Source organism: Toxorhynchites rutilus, chromosome 2, assembly GCF_029784135.1.
Source record: "Toxorhynchites rutilus septentrionalis strain SRP chromosome 2, ASM2978413v1, whole genome shotgun sequence".
Classification (NCBI taxonomy): domain Eukaryota; kingdom Metazoa; phylum Arthropoda; class Insecta; order Diptera; family Culicidae; genus Toxorhynchites; species Toxorhynchites rutilus.
This window is the reverse complement of record NC_073745.1, coordinates 132558681-132575147: the sequence shown is the minus strand read 5'-3', so window position 1 is coordinate 132575147 and position 16467 is coordinate 132558681. Positions and strand designations below refer to the sequence as shown.

The 16467-nt window shown below is 36.3% G+C and overlaps 1 protein-coding gene across 12 annotated transcripts in view; it reads right to left on the bottom strand.

Moving 5' to 3' along the window:
• LOC129764804 (pleckstrin homology domain-containing family G member 5) overlaps positions 1-16467 on the bottom strand; it is a 297282-nt gene that overhangs the window by 173379 nt on the left and 107436 nt on the right. For 7 of the 12 annotated variants that reach the window (XM_055764294.1, XM_055764293.1, XM_055764295.1 and 4 more), the window contains exon 2: positions 15350-16116. The exons of 4 other annotated variants lie outside the window; for them this stretch is intronic. The gene's annotated coding sequence lies outside the window, so the exon portion shown is untranslated. The remainder of the gene's footprint in view (positions 1-15349; positions 16117-16467) is intronic. One more of the 12 variants, XM_055764298.1, reaches the window with a different exon arrangement.

The window sequence follows — 16467 nt, the reverse complement described above, 5'->3', positions numbered from 1 at the left end:
CGTGTATCCGGTTCCATGCTGCTCGCTCTCAGCTCTCTAGAGCACTAAGAGCACAAGGCAGACAATCGGATATCCCCGTCCGGGATATCTTAGGTAGCCATGATCCTGATCTTCTGCTTCATCTATACCTGTTCCTCAGAAACGCCGATGTCAACGTTTAATGATGTTTCCTTCGTTGTGTCCCCGTTTCATATCCCTCCTATCCGATCGATAAACTTTTACTTAGTCGCGGCAATACATACACACACTCTTTACAGACACACGGGCCAAAGGTTGTGCAGTCCACTGATCACTCAACAAGAGCCAAAGGTTGTACCGCTCATGACAACTCTACACGAACTGATGATTGCGCCGTCTAGAGACCATTCTATCCTGGATTCCTAGAGTCGAGAAAGACGCACCACGCTAGATATGAGGTACAGACTAGGGGGGCGTTGCTGATTAATGGTCAGCTGCATCCCAATAGGAAGTATCCCGTGTCGGGCACACGTACAGAGCATTGGAGACAGCAACATCCCAATTACGAAAACACTTGTAATACTAACCTCGAGCCAACCGCGAGTAATCGGTTACATATTACTAACATAGATAATAAGAAAAATTGTATTGAACTCCCGGCCCCGTGAGGCTAACGCCATATGAGCCTTTATAAAAATATATATTTTGGAAAAAAAAAAAAATCATTATATCTAAAGGGAATGAGAGAAATTAGAAAAAAACACCATCATATAAACTTGACCCCCCTCTAATCAATCTCAGTCTCGTACCAGTTAACGATGATACAGCTGGTTAACGGGCATATAACAATCAGGAAAATTTCGTTTCAATGCTGATATCACATATAACGTTTAATTTGTTACAACAATTTGTAACTCAAAAACTATAATATCTATTAAATTTTGAACGAAGGCTGTGTTTATTCAGTGTATCAGACAAAGTTTTAGATCTTATTAGAATATGAATATTTGTCGAAGACATCAATTTTCTATATTTTTTAGTTACTGTAATATATGACATTTTTTTATGGAGACGCTTAAAAAACTTTTCGTGTTTGACATGTTCTTGAAGTGTTGGTAAATAAATTCCTAAAAAAAAAGAAAAAAAGAAATTTGTATTTTTTATGAAAATTTCAACAATTTCATACATTCCATTCTTTGACTAAAATTTTGTAGGTATTTTAGTTTTTGAGTTACCGTCGAAGGGGGTGGGATTGGGTAAAAAACTGAGAAAGTTACTATTAGTAATATCTTGACAAATATTGCGAATATTTTTGAAAGCTGTGAACCGTTTGATAGGAGACATATTTTCACTACTTCCAATGCATAATACTTAACTGTAGTACAAATAATTATTGTTTAATGATTTACAAAGTTTGATGTGTAAATAGCCATCAAATCTGCACATCTCATAATCAGCATTATTAAGAACTACTACACTGCGATTCACAACTATAGAACACCTCATTTTTTCTTAGTTTTCAGAGATATGTAAGAGGTTGGTTGAATTGAAGTATATAGTGTAGAATACAATAATTATCTTCATTTATAAGAATGGCCATTTGAACTTTATTGTTGTGTTCAGGCGCGAAACATTCAAGAAACTAAAATTCCAGTGTTTCATAACGATAGAACCAGATGGAAAAACTCTCACAAAATTAACGCCAATTGACCATGAAATAAGGTAAGTTTGTAATTCGTAGGTCACCTTTAGTTCACAATCAGTTCAAATAACCCATTCGGGGTGCACGAGCAGTATCCTCTGCGTAGAACGAGATACACACTATAACATGGCGCAGCTTGGTGGAAAGCACCCCGAATGGGTTATTTGAACTGATTATGAACTAAAGATGACCTACGAATTAGAAACATATTTTATTTCATGTTAAAATGGCGTTAATTTTATAAAAGAGTGAGAGTTTTTCCATCTGGTTCTATAGTTATGAAACGCTGGAATTTTAGTTTTTTGAATGTTTCGCGCCCGAACACAACAATAAAGTTCAAATGCCCAGTCTTAAAAATGGAAACAGTTATTGTATTCTACACTATATACTTCGATTCAATCGACTTCTCACATATCTCTGGAAACTCAGAAAAAATGAGTGGTTCTATAGTTGTGAAACGTAGTGTACAAGGTTAAATAATTCATAGAATGATTTTCTATGTCTTGTCTATATGAATCATCGTTGTTTTTGAACAACAAAAACGTTTCTATATGGGAATTTCAACATGTTCGAAATAATATCTTATTTACGCTGAATAGGGATGAGAATGGGATAAGCATAAAATTGAACATGTACAACATAAATGTAATTTACATGCAAAAATACACCAATACACTCACAATTAGTAGCAATTCTCCATTTTCAACACCGCCCTTAAATGTGGCTTTCTTCGGACTTATGAAGGAAAATTGGAGGCAAATTCTTCGCACGTTGTTGGCGCAGCTGACAAGACTTCGGACCACCGTTTAGAAAACTTGTTTTGAGGTTATTTTTTAATTGCTTTTAAGCTGTAATTTTTATTTCATTTTAATATGTAATTCAATTTTAATTCCACAATAATTACGTTTTTAGTCCGTTTTTAGTATCACGTAGTCTGCTGTTCAACAAAAATTGAAAATATTTGTATTTTAACTGGATTTTAACTATGCCGCTTCCAACTCTACGTTCAATGTGTTCCTTCTTGATTTGTTGTTTTTCTATTTTAGATATTCTCGAATTGTATGTGTAAGTGATTATTTGACAATTCTATGTTAATGGTCTGTCAATCTATTGTTTTTTCGTCTGCAACATTTTTTTAGCCATGGGCTCCTGTAACGCTTGACAACACAGTGCTAATTTGTGTCCGTTGATGTTCGGAACACACATACAAGCAGAAAAGCGTTTCCTCAGCGATAATTTTGCGGAAGCCACATTTCCAGGATTGCTGGAGTCGCTAATTGAAAGTCTTAAAGACAATCAAAAGAGTAACTTGATTTCAGGATTCAAGAAATATGGCATTTATCCGATTATTGTAAAGCCGCTACTAAAGAGCGACCGCCAATATTGTCGAAATGCGTCAAATACGACATTACCTGTAGCTGCAGTATGTCGAGAAGATGCATTACACGTATTGGCAATAAAGAAAAAAGTATTAATATATGACTAGCTTGTGTATTGTTCTGGTGAGAAGACAAATGAATCATGAATTGACGATATTCTGCTGCCACTATCATTTTAACTCAAGGGCCATTTAAGAAAGATCGTAAGAAAAAATGATAGTGGTCGTTATTGACAGCATGGTTAGGTAAATACACAAATGGACACACCAAATGTGTGGGAAAATAGGAATGCTTCTAGTTTTCATCAATCAATACACTTTACACACTAGAAGGTTGTAATGTATAGCATATCAAACAAATCTTAGAGAATTTCCGATTCGATTGGTAAGCAAATCGTCAAAATCCGTTTGCAGTAAAAATAGTTATAACCGTTAACTTTTTCATAAAACTTTTCATAAAAACGTGACCTGTTTTATGATTTGGCACCCTTAATAAAAGGCGTAGTCCTACGTCAAAAAAAAGCTCGAAAAGTTCGATGCATTCTTAATTCATATCCAAAATAATGAAAAGAAAATATATTTTTTGTGTGTGAATTCAGAAATGTTTTGGGCTTTTTGATAACTCTTTTCCAATCGATCATTAAATTTTCGCGAATTCGTGCATTGTTTCCATGGTAAAAGCGGCGTGAAAAATGTATTTTACTGCCCTCACTGTCACGCCGCCACCGGTGCGTTTGGGATTTTCTGTAGCCGTTCTGCGAAAGGTGCTGCATAGTACATTTTGTAGATTATTTCCTAGGGGAATAATGTTTTTGGGATCCTTGGTGATGTTATTTGCTAAGAGAAACTGGAAAGCCACTTGTATATTCAATAAGTTCAATGTCATAGTGCCGCTCTAGCCAGCGAGCGGTCAACAGTACATGTTAATGCTGAGAATGAGAGTTAATATTATTGCTTCGCTGCTTTGAGTATGATTTGCGCCGCTCAGTGCAAGTATTTAGTTTGTTTATATTAAATTTGCGCTGTATTGAAATATGAATAAGAAGTAACATAATGAAGTAATTATTAAATTATGTATTGTGCGCTAGGGTGCGGGTGTCTAAAATGGCCTTTCTCAAGGTACAAAGTCTAGGTTATGTTTTCTAGATTGGCCTTTTTCAAGACGAGAGGCGAATGAACTGAAAACCTTTAAAGCTGTAGTTCAAGACAACATGATCATCATCACTAAAAAATGCCCGTCGAAAGAAAGTTTGATTACATAGTCTCAATGAAACAATGAAACAATTTTTTATTTTATCACTATTATTTTTTTATACATCATGATAACTTGTTGCATTGTTGTTAGAGTACAACTTTGCTGCTGCTCTATTTCCAGATACAGGTACAACAGGTACAAAAGAATGATAATTTTGGGTACCTAGAATTTGTTTGTTGTTATCATACATGCTACTCAACCCTTCCACAACCTGATCATATCCTTCTTGTGACATATATGAAAATGACAATGTTGTAAGATACTCTTCTTTGCGCTTGCTAGCCCAGTCAAATAACGTTTTTGCACTCGTAATCGGATGTTCATGCTGCGTAACCAAACTAGTTCTTGTTACTATCCGTTTTAATGTGCTACCAATTGCATCATAATGTCCTTTGTGATGTTGCAAAAAAATCCATTCTACGTCAATGTCGTATTTCAGTTTAAACTGACATAAACTTGCAAATTTTTCATATTTTTATACTGGGATGCAGCACCATCGGACATGAATTTTATTCTTTTTACCTGCATGTTTAAAAAATGTAAACAATTTAGAAATAAACAATTGCACAATTATTGTGTCATGACTTTAAACTTCAGGTATAACTTCTTCTTCTTCTTCAATGGCACTAACGTTCCTAGAGGAATTTCGCCGTCTCAACGTAGTATTACTTGCGTCATTTTTATTAGTACTTAGTTGAGATTTCTATGCCAAATAACACGCCTTGAATGCATTCTCAGTGGCAAGCTCTAGAATACGCGTGATCACAGTGCAAGTCGGAGGAAATTTCTTTGACGAAAAATTCCCCCGACCAGAACGGGAATCGAACCCGAACACCCGGCATGTTAGTTATGACGCTAACCACTCGGCCACGGGAGCACTGGAAAATAATTTTCGTAAGCTACATACCACATTAATCAGATTTGGAAAATTACGCTTGCAGCAGGAATAACATATCGGAATTGTTTCGAATGCTCAATGAAAACCCCAACAAACTTCAATGTGAGGAATATTTAATTCAATGTGAGAGGAATGTTTTCGAGACTATGAAGCACAAGGTTTACATTTTCATGGATTGTACAAACCCAAATGTTATGAATTCTTGAACTACTTGCAATGTTTTGGAAGCATTGATGCAAAAGAGCTAAATCCAATTTTGATGTTTGGATTAATATCCTTAAATCTGTTGAAAACCTGGAATTTGTTTGTTGTCATCATACATGCTACTCAACTCTTCCACACCCTGATCATATCCTTCTTGTGACATATATGAAAATGACGATTTTGTAAGACACTCTTCTTTTCGCTTGCTAGCCCAGGTCCATAACGTTTTTGCTCTCGTAGTCGAATGTTCATGCTGCATAGCCAAACTAGTTCTTGTTTCTATCCGTTTCAATGTTGTAGACAATACACCTTTTTACATCTACCAATTTTTTGGCTTGAATTGTCATATATTTATTAACGCCAAATTTTTCTTCCATTTTTGCACGGTCCAAGACTTAGGCAAAATCGTTAAAATTCTCAAAGGATATTGCATCCTATTAACTTAAGTTTCTCATTTACTGACACGGTTAAGGAACGTTTTTCAGATGAACAATTTTACCGTTTTTCGGAAACGGTCTACAACACAAGAAAATTTTGTTGCAGTCCATTGTGGTATGCTGTTATTCACTCTATAAGGAAGTATATCCGACTGATGAGTGATGATGTTGAATCCGAGTAACTTTATACAGGGAAATTTCGATATAACGTACCCTCGTTATAACGTACCCTCGATATAACGTCACTCGATATAACGTACATTTTACCTCGATATAACGTACACATTTCATAAGGGTAAAGGAAAAAAAAATCATTTTTTTTCTGATAGAACAATGAATTGTCTGTATTGTGATGCTAAAACAAGTTTTGTACCTTCAATCATTCCCGAAATACAGCTGGTTTTGTAATTCCGGATTCTAAATGAATCAAGTTTTAATCAACAGTACGAAGGGAAACATCATGAGAAAGGCTGGCTTCGTCTTCTGATTGAAGTAATTCATCAACTTTACTAAAATAGCGACACAATAATGTATTATAGACTACGTTTGTGAGTACTTTATTATGCTTCGTTATAACGTACAATTTTATATATACACATATATAGAGGTACTTTAAATATACCTTACTTTATATACATATACAGAGGTACCTTAGAGATAACTGACTTAAAAATCTAGGCATAACGTAAACAAGTTTATTTTTTCGTACCCTTAACGTCCGGTTGAATCATTGAGGTGTATTTATGTTGTTGGGATTTCAATCCAACATCGAAAACAGTTCGTGTTTTGATTGTGAAACACGAATAATATGTTAAAAGTTTGTATTGAGATAAGAAAAATGAAATATCGCTACGTTTTATATTAAGCCAAAAGCCTTTAAATTTCTTTCAACGTAACTCCTAGATATATATTTTCACAACAATTATGTATTTGGTAAAGTTGTTGGAAATTATAAGCAAATTCATAAAATTTCATGAACATAACGGTATACCACGACGAACATATTAAAAGGGCCAATGTACTATTAGAAAGAAAATAAATTAGAAATATTTTTTTAAATATCCCGAGAATGGCTGCATTTAGAAGGAGATTGATAATGAGCTTATTTGCTTTAAATCAAATCTGGATTTGTGGAATTTGTGGCTAAAATTGATCGTTAACATACCAAAATTCTATGTTTCGAAAATACATAAAAAATCGATGTTCCACAATGTTCGTCAAAAACAGTTTTACCATCTTGGCATTATTTTCAAATTTTCTACATGACTTCTATTTTATATGAAAATTTTTTAAAAAAAATATTTATGATATTGCAAAATAAAGTACAATTTTTTCTCAAAGAATATAATTTTTTTTCTCAGTGCTTTTTTGCGTCTAAACATCAATACTCTATAACTCTTCCTGAGACATTATTTCGGTACGACTCATAGTTTTTGAGATAAAAGTTATCAAAGATTTCTAAAATCTATAGGCCCTATTGAAAAGTTACACTTGAGTCAAAGTATTCCCAATTGCTGAGGAAAACCCCTCCAATCCAAACGGAATACAAACTTCAATTCGAATCAAAAATACATGTTTTTTCAAATCTAAAATCTATAATATTTTAAAGGAAAAGGTTAGCCTAAACACCTGGCATTTGTTGTAAACAGATCGAATCAACATCTTTTAGTATGATAAGTGTCACTCGGGTACCATAACATATAATTTCTCCATGATAAATAGGACAAAACTCATTATTCATTACGTGGTGCCACATTCAAAACCTATGGATTCAAGTTGAATGCTGTAACGACCAGAACGAGCTCTTTTCAGCACAATGCACATTATGCTGAGTCCATGGAATAGTGGCTGCATAGCGGCATGTGACGCAGGATCGATTTTGAAATTTGTTCCCGCTGTAGTGCACCATGCACGGAAACAGAGAACTCCATTCCATGCATCGGATATGCAACGCTATTTCCAAATCGAGTTCTGGCGCCAGACCGAGGAAAGTGAAAATAGACATAGCTGCGCCTAGAATGGGTTCAACCCGAACGATGGTGGCAGGTGCGTAATAATACCTATTCATAGCATGGTGCTCTCTGGACCATGATCTAACCACTGAACACTGGTCGGTGTGTGAGCTAAATTAAATTATGGTTTGCAGTAATTAACTGTTTCGCTTAGTCGTGCAGTTATCGTCAGAATTGTCTCCCTGGCGAGGGTTACGAAACAGTAAATTGTTAATGCTAGATGTGTCTCTAATTTGTAGGTTTCCGGATCCTTGCTGAATGTAATTTTTTCGCATGTTTCTATATTGCTATTTTTCCAATTAACGGAAAAATCATTCGAATGTTTTTTTTTTCAAATCAGATCATAACAATTTTCTTTTCCTTTTTCCCAAATTATGCCCATTACAAGCATCGTAGTTCGGAAGGCACTACAGATAATCACAGCAATAAATCATTCCGTCCCGCTTCGTGTAGTAAATTGAGGACAGTAGATCCACCGGCCACCCTGTATTGATTGTTTTGCATCAAATGTGATGGCACTTGAATTAGTTTTTCGAGTTTCGTTCTGCTTCGCCCAACTGCCCTTGGGAAGGATGAAATATACTTGTTCTCCCTAGAATTTGGGAATCATGTATCGATTTTTGTGGACATTAATGCGTTTGAGGAGAGTGTGCTGCAAGGAGAGGCAAGCTTGTACTTTGCGAACGATTCACTGATAGTATGAGCGGACGCAGAAAATGTACACACTTTTTTAAATGATTGTCTTTTTTATGAGGTTTGCTTTTCGATTATACTTCTTTGCGCATTCTACGAAAATTAGAAGATTTTCCATTCAATTTTGCTTCCTCCAGTCGAAATAATGACATACAAAGTTCTTCACTGCAATGTGAAAACACTTTTAACGTCGTCAACATTTTTTGTTGCACCAATTCATGGCGTGCTAAATACATACTACATAATTTTATTTTACCTGAAATAATCTAATAATGACACAAGCGGATCAACCAACTTGCCCCAAGGCGTCCACTGGTGTGCTTCGTCAAACATTGATTCAATAGATTTTACCTTCCTCTTTTGAAAGTCTCAAACTTTGAATTTCATGGATCAACGGGCCTTCACTTCACCTTCACTCGAGCCATGAAGAGATATGCCGAGATAACGACCGAAGGGCGTAAAAGGATTGCACTTGTAGTTCACACATTAGGCTTCCCTATGGCGCGTTATGCTTCGTTCCGTTCCGTAAGTTCGAGCAACCGACATCCGGTGATAGCATCTTTGTAGATGTAGTTCAATGGCGAAGGAACACACGGCAAACGGGTTAAAGCCAGCATCACTCCGAGCTTTCGTCGTTCAACATTTGCCTTTTCATGCGACGGAGTGATGATGTTCGGTTGGATCAGTCAACAGTCACTATATGTGAGTGTGCATTACGTAAGTGTATTATATTATATTTATAGAATGTGTTTGACTTAGAAGAATGTTACATTTGTTATAGGTTTTTAAGTTTCGTTAGCAAAACGATTGATATGATTCCAATCTTATTTTCTTATATTCAGAAAAGAATAAACAAAATTGTAGCTTCCAAGAGAAGGTGGATAAGTATACAATCTGCCATAAAGATTGATAAAATCATTTTTCATTTCCTTCATCCAAAATTTACGATAACGCATGAAGTTGAACGGCGCTGCCATGAAAATATCCAACCATAATTTCCTCCATCTGAAAATGTCCAACATGCGGAAAATTGTGTGTCCTTCACCATTCGATTAGGAGATTATCGCTCATCTATGGAAGTTAAGAGAATGACAACTGTGCCCAAACCACCCACCCGCTTTCCGAAACATCATTACCCCGGGAGTGGGAGGTCGGAGTTCTGTCTCTGTGGCAACTGCCAGTAGTGGTCTGCTCCGTGTCTTGTTTTTATGACTCACGACATACACCGTTTTTAATCACACCCCCTAACGACCGTCGAATGGATCCATTAGGTTCACCAGCTAGCAAGAAGAAAAACTCATTCTTCATTGTCAACATTTGCTATCTGATTATTTTTCTACGAGGAAAATTTCCATAAGGAAATTCTTGATCAAAGAGAATGCGCAGGGATAACCATAATGACGCAATAGCTTTGAGCGTTCCGTCCGAGCTTTTTATGTTTTTGACACTGAGTGCGGGGCAAACACACATAGAACTGCCAAAAGCAATGCCATGTAACTCCAACGGAGCGTACGGGAGTGACGCACAAATTTGTATCGCCCCCGAATGAACTTATGCGAACCACCATGATTTGAGCATTAGCATATTTTTGTTTTGTTTCGGTAGTGATATCTCCAGCATGTCAGCATTCTAGCTGACATGCTGTATTAGCGTTTGACATCGAATTAAAATAGAAATATAAACATTATAAAACATAGAGTGGCTTGCGTTGCGATTTTATTCTGCCAGAACGAACATAGGGGAGATTAGGGTGAGTAGCATTCCGGAGCAGATATATTTTTTTTATTCGTATAAATATGAAGAAATTTTCGTAAACACGGGTTTCTAAGGATTTCTTTCCTGGTAATACACTGTGTGTCAATTAAATATCGGGAGTGGTAATGAAGGTTTCCTCTAGCTTTTTTCTTCGATTTAATGGTGATTTAAATGTGTGCTCTGGCTCATGTTTAGAAATTGCGTTACACTTATGGCTCTTACCCTCATTACACTCATTACACAAACTTCCTTTTACGTTTGATATGATGCCTAGGACTACCACAATATATGAACGGAAGAATTGCCAAACAATCATTGTATTTTACATTTACATTGCACATCTCATGTTTACGTAGTTCTCGAACCGCGAAAGTTCATTCACCTCTAGTATTTGAAATGACGATTTCCTAGGCTTCTCAGTTTAAAAGAACGTTTTAGGGAAACATATTCTGGTCTGCACAACGACAAGCGAGTACAGAAGTACTCAACACCAAAAAATACCCCCGATTTGCATATTTTGACAAAGCGGATTCCCCCAGGCACATTAATTTAGGAGTCCGTGTTAGGGAAACACAGCTTGGTGGGAACAAAAATACCCCCGACTTGAATGTATATTTGCAAAGCGGATTTCCACAGGTACATCGATTTTGAAATCTGTGTTGGGGAAACCGTAAATCGGGCCAATCAAAACTTGGCAGTTAGAGCGTTTAGATAACGCATGTTTTATTAATTGTGATAGACGCGTAGAAATATTTCCTATCAATTGATGCAAACATCTTTCCGATCTGTTGAGAAATTTTCGAGTTATAAGCATTCGAATTACGGGTAGGGTTAGCACACAAATGTATGGGGGAAAAGGAAGTTCTTCCAGTTTTCATAAATTTAAACCGTTTAGAGATAAGCTAATTGTAATGTACAGCATATCAAACAAATCTTAGAGAAGTTCCGATTCGAATGGTATGCAAATCATGAGAATTCGTTCACAGTGAAAATAGTTATTAACATTAACTTTATTTCATAAAAACGTGACCTGTTTTCTGATTTGTCACCCTTCTTGAAAGACGTAGTTCGACGTCAAAAACTGCAATTAGAATGCAGAACCGAGAGAGAATAGGAGAAACAGTGTAAGAAAAGACATCTTCTTCATAGTTCTGACATTTGGAACATCTAAGTCGTCGTGCACAAATTATGTAACGCAAAAAATTCGGATTTCTTCCAAAAGAATACATTTTGCTATATACCATAACGAAAAGTTCTTCAATGTATAGGTTATCTTCACTGACGAAAAAAAGTTCAATTAGAATGGTCCTGATGGTTTCAACGGGTACTGGCGTGATTTACGGAAGAAGAAACAGTATTTTTCAACCATCATTCAAGGATTACATACATGTTCTGGAATCCTCTCTCCTACCGTTTTTGGGTGGATATCGTCACAAAAAATTCACATATCATCTCATATTCATATCAGCAATAAAACTAAGCAATGGATTAAGGACCAAAAACTTAATTTTTTGGACTGGTCGGCTCGCTCTCCAGACTTGAATCCCGTAGAAAATCTTAATGGAATCCTTATACGCAGAATCTAAACTGACGAAAAACGGTACACCACGATTGAAGAGCTCAAGGTCGCAATTTCGGAAACATGAAAAAAATATCGAGAAAATCGCTCAGCAGCATTTGGTAAATAGTATTCCAACACGAATTTTCCAGGGTTTTAGCCGAAATGGCAAATTTGTCAATTATTGACATGTAAATCAGCCGATCGTTTTGAATTTTTCATTGATAATACTTATGAATTTTGAAATGGTCTTATAGAAACTGGACAGCTGAAATTATCATATTTAAGCACAATAAATAAACAAACAACTCTTTTGAACGAAATTGACGTTAAATATACTTTGCTCTAAGCATCCAACAATATATGAATGTATCTTGTTGAAATTCAAATTGTTTGTGTTGCAACGGAATAGAATCAGGATGGTCTTATAGAAGTTGGACAGAGTGTATATATGATTCATTCACATTCAATGAATGACACTATTGACACCGTTTTGAGCGACCATTGTTTAATATTTTCTCCATTTGACATGGTTTGTAACACCTCGAGAAAACTCTACCAACTACCCGAAAGACATGTATCAGAATTCCATTCGCCCTAATGTAACAAATACCCGAATGCAATAAATGATATTCAAATCTGTTAAAAAAAGGGAAAAATAAAGATGATATGTTAGAAGGAGATAAAAAAACAGTATTATAACACAAATAGATTCTAGAGCATTTACGAGAAACAAGACTACTCGAATACCATTCATCTGGATAGAACGTTTACTCGAATGGTGAATAATCCCGAAGGAAAGAAGGAGAGAAGTATAAAAAGAAGAAGGGAGAAGTATAAAAAAAAGAAGGAAGAAGTATAAAAAAAAACAATTTTGTTAGCAATCCCCAAGCCCAATAAAATACAAGCCGCTGAGGTGACGCAATCCGAGTCGGCCGTCGACCCACCTTCGGATGCGGTGGCCACTTGCAAGCAAACCTGTGTTCCATCAATTGCCTGGTAAGTTTGAAACATTGGAAACGGTCTTTTAGTTGGGTCTCGGATAATTTTCCGAAATATGAATGATATATTTCGGAGCAAAAGTTAACCGAGGGTAAATGTAATGCACAAGGTAATCATATGCCGTCCGACGCACGCTAACGCTCAGTCGGACCTAACCAAAGGATCGTCTCCTATGTTTCAAATTAACCGGGCAATCGGTGGAACACAGGTTTGCTTGCGAGAGGCCACTGACTCCGATTACGTCACCTCGCCGACTTGGGGTTCGTTAACAAAATTGAAATCAATTTTTCATACTTCTTTCCTTCTCATTCGGGATTATTATATTAGGATGAGGAAAAAGTAATCCTTTATTTTTGGGTGAAATTCAAAACTATTTTTTATATTTAACGGATAGTTCGATTTGGGTGAAATATGCACCGTTTTGTTGTACTATTTGTTGCCTTTTTTTCACAATGTTAAAAAAAATAAGAATAAAAAATAAAAATCAATTGCACTTATTTTACTGTTACAGTATCGGCACCATAAACACCATTCACAATATTAGAGGCCCGGCTTGCATTTTCGGAAAAGTGTTAAATTGTACCGATTTTTTTCTTTGTTGCTTTCCATTGTTAACACCCTGTAACTCACAACTGAATGGAACAAACAAAAAACAACAAAAGATTTATTTGAAATGTCCCCTTTACAATGAGCTAAACTTGAAATTATATGATCGATATTACGCGTGATACTGATCACTAAAGCCAGCTACCGAGAAAATAATGGATAACTTTTTCCCCAACCCCAACCCGCTCTCTAAGGGGGGGGGGAGGTCTGCCATACATATGAAACACAAATTTCTAAATTTCTCGAGAATTAATCAAGCAAATGAAACGAAATTTGCCGTGTGGAGCTATGGTGGGTAGATACCCCACCCCGCTCTCTTAGGGAAGGCTGCCATACAAATGAAACACAAATTTTTGCATTACTCGAGAATTAATCAAATAAATTAAACCAAATTAGGCATATGGAAACTTTAGGATGTAATAAATGTCGCTATGGGGGCGCTGTCATACAAATGAAACACAAATTTCTGCATTACTCGAGAATTAATCAAGCAAATGAAACCAAATTTGGCATGTCAAGGTTATAGGGTGCAATAAATGTTTTCACGGTAGTGAGACACTCCACCCCCCTCTCTAAGAGGGGGCTGCCATACAAATGAAACTCAAATTTCTGCATTACTCGAGAATTAATCCAACAAATGAAATGAAATTTGGAATGTGGACGTTTTAGAGTGCAATAAATAAATTATGGTGGTTAGATACTCCTCCCCCTAAAAAATAAAACCAAATTTGGTATGTAACGTAACGGAGAAACATGTTATTTTCAAGTGGTTGAAAAATCTTGAACAATAATTGTATCAGAAGATAATCTGGTATTATAACGTCGAGTAATTTTAAAGGATAGATTAGATGATCAATCAATGAATAATCATGCGATTGGACCCATGAACAGCGCGTAGTAAAAAAAAACGTGGATGTGATAAAAAAATAAATTTTGGGCGGGACGAAGTTTGTCGGGTCAGCTAGTCACCTATATAATAGATAACGGTACTCAGTATAAACAAACGTTGTCACCCATGCGTGAAAAAAGGCTTAATGGAGCACTCCATGTATTGCGGTACAGTATAAATGTAAAGGGCAAGGATTGTTCTGTATGTTCAAATAGATAAAAGGCGGAATACGCCAAACTAATTATTTTTTTGATACATGCGAAAACCAGAACTGCATTTTGGGGAGTGTTTCGAACGATATCGAACGAAGGAGAATATAATTTATAGCACTTTTTATATGAAAACAACACATCAAAACACCTTTTTAGTACATTTTTTTCTGATGCTTACAAAAAAATAAATAAATCTCGTTCATCCTTCACAATCTCACTAAGTTATACATCGCTGCTTTTTCAAGTAAAAATAATTCCGACCAGTACGGCATTCATGTCCAAATTTAATACGACCACAAAGGGTTAATCCCCAACAAGATTCTCATGTCTAGGTTTTTCGCGTTCAACCTCCATGTCGCCCAATTGAAAAAAATATTGAATTGATAACAATTTCCAACAAAAAATAACTTTTCTGGAATACCACTAGAGAAAGCGTATTTCACAAATACCATCAGTTGAGCACAGAAGCTAACGTTCAAAGATTTTTATGATTTATGTTTACAGTTTAACGTGTTCGGTAAGACCCCAGACCACCGATTGAGAACCACTGGAATATACATACAAAACTTTTATGGTTTTATAAGACGTTGCGATACCATACGTGTGTGTATCGATTTATCACAATCCAAGTTTGATGATCGTTTGACTTACTTGGCTCGCTCGTTAGTGCGATTGAACACTCCTAGATAGGAACATAATTTGTACCATATGTTTTGTACACGCAATGATTCTGACAATCACAATCTGCAGTTATTTGGTCCGAATACAGGAAAAAAATGAAGCCTCTTACCTTCTAATGCCAGCACAGCTAAATAGTAAAAAACACATAAAAATCCAAGCTTTATTTTGCCCGAAAACACGATAGGTGGTGGCACGTAATTCGAGCTCCGACAGACGAACCACGTGAATCACACTTTGCACTACTCAATCGCGGCGTGATTTATTCGCACATCTATTACAAACGGTTGCTTTAGTTAGATCACATGATACAAACATTAAATCGTAAATAGTCCTAAGAGAAAACCGTTTCGCACTGACTCACTACTAAGCAAAATTGTTTAGTTCACAATCGAACTACCGCTACGAACATGTACGAGCACTTATATTTTCATAAAATTTACTTCGTTTGCTTACAAGACTTTCCTCCAGTAAAACGAGTAAAACCGAGTAAAACGAATACAAATTTTGATTTAGAATTTAAACACTTTATCTTTGGATTTATTATGTACAAAAATGTGTATCCATTAGTTTCGCCAAAGCTAGCACGATATTCTCGCTCCTTCTTTGGTGATCCTCGGCTGGTACAGGAGGCATCCAATTATTTCTCTTGACTTTATCTTTAAATTTTCGTCGTTCCAGCTAATCTATGCTTTTCTCCAAAATTTGCTGACACACACACAACACAACACAACACAACACGACACAACCGAACCGCTAGCGGTGAGCAAAATCCATTTTTGGCCTTTTCACCTCCTTCGGAAAGCAAAGCGCTTCAAATGCTTAAACACAATGACTCTACACATCTCTCGGAGCCTGTTTCCGGATTTTACGAACTGGCTAAAATTATATAAATAAAAAAGGAGAAGTAAAAATAACGCTGATAAAAATGATTTCCCAAACAAGAGTGACATTTGCTTTCGTTGTTGTGCTTTCCCTCGGTTCCCACCCAGAACAATAAAAAGGCTTTCTCCGGTGGGAAACGAAGGAAGCGGATAACGAGAGACTGGACGGTTGGTTGGTTGACCACGTGACCCAACCGGATGATAGGTGGGGATGTGAACGAACTCAGAACCCCTCTGATTGGGTGCTAAAACAATATCTCGGGTTTTTTGGCAGGCGAATCACATCCACGGTGGATTATGTTTTCAGATTCGAACTTGTGTTCCGACGCGCGAATGTGTTGGTCTA